We start from the raw sequence: 6,000 nt of genomic DNA on the forward strand, positions 1-6,000 counted from the left end.
ACCGCTTTGTGATGAAGTTGGAGCACAATTTTATTTATTGATTGTCTTCCTTATGAGTGGCGGTCAGGGATGAGCGATGGTCTTTTCCTACCAATCTATCCCCCTAGGAGCAAGTGCGTAGTACTTTGTTTTTTATGACTTATAGATTTTTGCAATAAGTACATGAGTTCTTTTGACTAATGTTGAGTCCATGGATTATACGCACCCTCACCCTTCCACCATTGCTAGCCTCTCTTGTGCCGCACAACTTTCGCCGGTACCATACACCCACCATATACCTTCCTCAAAACAGCCACCATACCTACCTATTATGGCATTTCCATAGTCATTCCAAGATATATTGCCATGTAACTTTCCACCGTTCCGTTCATATGACACGCATTACTTTTGTCATATTGCTCTTTGCATGATCATGTAGTTGACATCGTATTTGTGGCAAGGCCACCTTCATAATTTTCATACATGTCGCTCTTGATTCATTGCATATCCCGGTACACCGCCGGAGGCATTCATATAGAGTCATATCTTGTTCTAGCTTTGAGTTGTAATTCTTGAGTTGTAAATCCATAAAAGTGTGATGATCTTCATTATTAGAGCATTGTCTGAGTGAGGAAAGGATGATGAAGACTATGATTCCCCCACAAGTCGGGATGAGACTTCGGACTTTACAAAAAAAAGAGAAATGACAAAAAAAGGCCAAAGAAAAAAGAAGAAAAAAGAAAAAAAGAAAAGAAAAAAAAGAAAAAAAAATAAAATGAGAGAAAAAGAGAGAAGGGACAATGCTACTATCTCTTTTCCCACACTTGTGCTTTAAATTAGCACCATGATCTTCATGATAGAGAGTCTCCTATGTTGTCACTTTCATATACTAGTGGGAATTTTTCGTTATAGAAATTGGCTTGTATATTCCAATGATGGGCTTCCTCAAAATGCCCTAGGTCTTTGTGAGCAAGCGAGTTGGATGCACACCCACTTAGTTTCTTTTGTTGAGCTTTCATATATTTATAGCTCTAGTGCATCCGTTGCATGGCAATCCCTACTCACTCACATTGATATCTATTAATGGGCATCTCCATAGCCCATTGATACGCCTAGTTGATGTGAGACTATCTTATCCTTTTTGTCTTCTCCACAACCACCATTCTATTCCACATATAGTGCTATGTCCATGGCTCACGCTCATGTATTGCGTGAAAGTTGAAAAAGTTTGAGATTATTAAAGTATGAAACAATTGCTTGGCTTGTCATCGGTGTTGTGCATGATTAAATACTTTGTGTGATGAAGATAGAGCAACAGCCAGACTATATGATTTTGTAGGGATAACTTTCTTTGGCCATGTTATTTTGAGAAGACATGATTACTTTGATTAGTATGCTTGAAGTATCACTATTTCTTATGTCAATATGAACTTTTATTTTGAATCATTTGGATCTGAACATTCATCCACAATAAAGAAAATTACATTGAGAATTATGCTAGGTAGCATTCCACATCAAAAATTCTGTTTTTATCATTTACCTACTCGAGGACGAGCAGGAATTAAGCTTGGGGATGCTTGATACGTCTCCAATGTATCTATATTTTTTGATTGTTCCATGCTATTATATTACCCCTTTTGGATGTTTATGGGCTTTATTTTACACATTTATATCATTTTTGGGACTAACGTACTAACCAGAGGCCCAGCCCGTATTGCTGTTTTTTTTGCCTATTTCAGTATTTCGAAGAAAAGGACTATCAAATGGAGTCCAAATGGAATGAAACCTTCGGGAGCATCATTTTTGGAACGAACGTGATCCAGGGGACTTGGAGTGCAAGTCAAGAAGCAGCCGAGGTGGCCACCGACGTACTTCTTCCTCCTTTATAAGCCTATGTACCTCGAAAACATCCAGGGAGCCAACGAAACACAATTTCCACCGCCGTAACCTTATGTATCCGCGAGATCCCATCTTGGAGCCTTCACCGGTGCTCTACCGGAGGGGGAATCGACCACGAAGGGCTTCTACATCAACACCGTAGCCCCTCCGATGAGTTGTGAGTAGTTTACCACAGACCTTCGGGTCCATAGTTATTAGCTAGATGGCTTCTTCTCTCTTTTTGGATCTCAATACAATGTTCTCCCTCTCTCTTGTGGAGATCTATTCGATGTAAACTCTTTTTGCGGTGTGTTTGTCGAGATCCGATGAATTGTGGGTTTATGATCAAGTTTATCTATGAGAAGTATTTGAATCTCCTCTGAATTCTCTTATGTATGATTGAGTCATCTTTGCAGGTCTCTTCGAATTATCAGTTTGGTTTGGCCTACTAGATTGATCTTTCTTGCCATCGGAGAAGTGCTTAGCTTTGGGTTCAATCTTGCGGTGTCCTTACCTAGTGACAGAAAGGGTTGCAAGGCACGTATTGTATTGTTGCCATCGAGGATAAAAAGATGGGGTTTATACCATATTGCTTGAGTTTATCCCTCTACATCATGTCATCTTGCTTAATGCGTTATTCTGTTCTTATGAGCTTAATACTTTAGATGCAGGCAGGAGTCGGTCAATATGTGGAGTAATAGTAGTAGATGCAGGCAGGAGTCGGTCTACTTGTTGCGGACGAGATGCCTATATACATGATCATGCCTAGATAATCTCATAATTATTCGCTTTTCTATCAATTGCTCGACAGTAATTTGTTCACCCACCGTAATACTTATGCTATCTTGAGAGAAGCCTCTAGTGAAACCTATGGCCCACGGGTCTATCTCTTATCATATTTGCTTTCAATCTACTTTTATTTGCATCTTTACTTTTTGCATCTATATTATAAAATACCAAAAATATATTTATCTTATCATACTATCTCTATTAGATCTCACTTTCGCAAGTGGCCGTGAAGGGATTGACAACCCCTTTATTGCATTGGTTGTGAGTTCTTTGTTTGTTTGTGTAGGTGCGTGGGACTTTTGAGGAGCCTCCTACTGGATTGATACCTTGGTTCTCAAAAACTGAGGGAAATACTTACGCTACTATTGTTGCATCACCCTTTCCTCTTCAAGGAAAACTAACGCAAGCTCAAGACGTAGCAGAAAGCTCTATGATTACAGTTTTGCATAAAGCCATTTTTTCCCTACAACAAAGGAATAAATTTTATTTAACTATCATGGTGGTTGTTAAACATTGAGAAGGTTCCTCCAACTCAATCCCAATTAAACATCATCATTAAACCCAACAAATTAAATTTAGAGTGATGAGATCAAGATGATAATCCAAGAACCAGATACTCAAGATGTCCATAACCGGGGACACGGCTAACCATGATTAGTTTGTACACTCTACAGAGGTTTGCACACTTTTCCCCACAAGACTCGAACACATCCATGGTCGGAGATTCGAGACACAGTCTTTATGAAGCATTAACTCTCTACTCTGGATAGACAGTACCACCTACAACCCACTACATCTGCTAGTCTACCTCTTCAAGATCTTCATGCAACCTACTCAACTATGCCAGAGCCCATATTGGCTTGTGGCTGCACACGGAAGTTTCTAGCATGAATAATCTTATGATCCCTTTGAGCCTGGGTGGCGAACCGTAGGATGATCACACGGGTACTCCGAGATATCCTAGGACAACACTGGATTCTCCAGGTGCCCTGACAACCATCGGGTACTCCAGGGTGCCTCAAGCAATCCACCCAGATGTGTATTTAAGTAGCCACCTTAAGTTAACCATTAGTTAATCAATACTCACATCTGTCATGGATACACTCACCCAATCCACGTCTACGAGCATAGCATAGCAATATAAGCATAACGTAGAAGTAACTCCCAAAGCTTTGATAATAAACAGGGCTATAGGTTCTACCTCATCATCTACTTCCCAAAACCCACATGTTAATCAGATCCTAACCATGCAATGTTTGAGGGTTGATCTAATGCAATAAAACTGGGTAGTAAAGAGGTATGATCAAAGTGTTACTTGCCTTGCTGATGATCCGCAAAACCTAGAGACTCATAGTAGCACGCTTTGCACTCCGGGTACTCTATCGCAAACAAACAATAACATACATAAGAACTCTACAAGAAGCACGGGTAAAACTCAGATAAGAGATCTAACCAGAAAGTTCAACTGAAGAACTCCGGTTTGCAAAAGAAATCAAATCAAACGGAGCAATGAAACTCAAAGTACGAAAGAAACAAGATCCGTTTTACTAATCTGGACTAAAGTCAAATTTTGCAGTACCAAAATCTTGTTCAAGTTGTTTAAATAGAAAGAGGGCTTCGAGACGAAGATCTAGGCGCTTGAATCGCCTGATTCGGATAAACGAGCGAAAAGATAAACTAAAATGAAGATCAGGGCAGAAATTGCGATCGAAAATAATCGCGAAAAAACCCTGGAAAAATAAAAACTGACGAACAGGCTGACGAACGAATGTTCGCTAACGGGTGAACATCGTTCGTTAAGAACGAACGTACATACGAACGTCCGCTATTTAACTAAACCAAAGAAAATCGAACCGATCTAAAAAAATGAATCTAGGGTTTTCAAAATAAAATTGATCGGTTTTCTAAAAAAAACAGCGGCTACTTCGGCGTTCGTGACGGCGGCGGCGACGGCTACTCTAGCGGCGGCGGCTCCGGCCGGCGGCGTGAGGCCGCGGTGGCAAGCGGCAGCGGTGGCGGGAGGCGGCGCGGATCGGGGCGGGCGGGGCTGGCGGATAGGGTTTGGGGGGGCTGGCGGGCCGCGGCTTTTAAGGGCCGGCCGGGCACAGTGTCCTAGCCGGACACGGCCCGGTAGGTCGGTTCCTTTTTTTAATAATTCCGACACACAGAAAAACAAAAAAAAAGAAATACTAAACGGACTCCAAAAATCCTGAAATGAATTTTCCCCGTCCTCTAAAATATAGCGTACAAGGTGAACATTTATTTGGGCTTCTAATGCAATTTTGAAAAACACATTTTTTCCTAATTCAAATAAAATAGCAATAAAACTCCGAATAAAAATCTTATTTGATTTTTATATTTTTTCTCCAATATTTCTTTATTTTGGGGAATTCATTTTATCCCCTCTCTTTTATTTTCATATATGAAATATTTGGAGACAAATTAAATTAAACCAAATGATCCTCTTTTCAAAATTTGAGAAATCTCAAATAAGAAAATAATGAAATCCTCAACTCTCTCCGTGGGTCCTTGAGTAGCTTAGAATTTCTAGGATCAACCAAAATGCAATAAAATATGCTATGCAATAATGATCTAATATATAACATTCCAAATTGGAAATTTGGGATGTTACAAACCTACCCCCCTTAAGATGAATCTCGTCCTCGAGATTCGGGTTGGCTAGAGAATAGGTGCGGGTGGTCCTTCCGTAGGTCTTCCTCTCGTTCCCAGGTGGCTTCATCCTCGGTATGGTGGCTTCATTGAACTTTGCAGAACTTGATAACCTTGCTACGTGTGACTCGGCTGGCAAACTCAAGAATCTTCACTGGTTTCTCCTCATAGGTCAAATCGCTATCCAACTGAGTCGCTTCCAGTGGCACTGTATCTCTCAGAGGAATATCAGCCATCTCTGCGTGGCAATTCTTCAACTGGTAAACGTGGAACACATCATGAACTCCTGACAATCCTTCTGGCAATTTCAGCTTGTAAGCAACTTCTCCCATATGCTCTAAAACTTTGTATGGTCCCACAAAACGCGGTGCTAACTTTCCCTTAACTCCAAAACGCTTAACACCTCAAAGTGGGGACACCCGACGATACACTCTGTCTCCAACTTCGTAAACTATCTCCTTGCATTTAGAATCCGCATAGCTCTTCTGCCTGGACTGGGCTACCTTAAGTCTATCGTGAATCAACTTAACCTTCTCTTCAGACTCCTTAATCAAATCTGGTCCAAACAACTGACGATCTCCAACTTCATCCCATAACAATGGTGTCCTGCACCTCCTTCCTACAAAGCTTCGAAAGGGGCCATCTTCAAACTGGCTTGATAACTGTTGTTATAAGAGAACTCTA

Source organism: Triticum aestivum, chromosome 5B (assembly GCF_018294505.1).
Source record: "Triticum aestivum cultivar Chinese Spring chromosome 5B, IWGSC CS RefSeq v2.1, whole genome shotgun sequence".
Taxonomy (NCBI): domain Eukaryota; kingdom Viridiplantae; phylum Streptophyta; class Magnoliopsida; order Poales; family Poaceae; genus Triticum; species Triticum aestivum.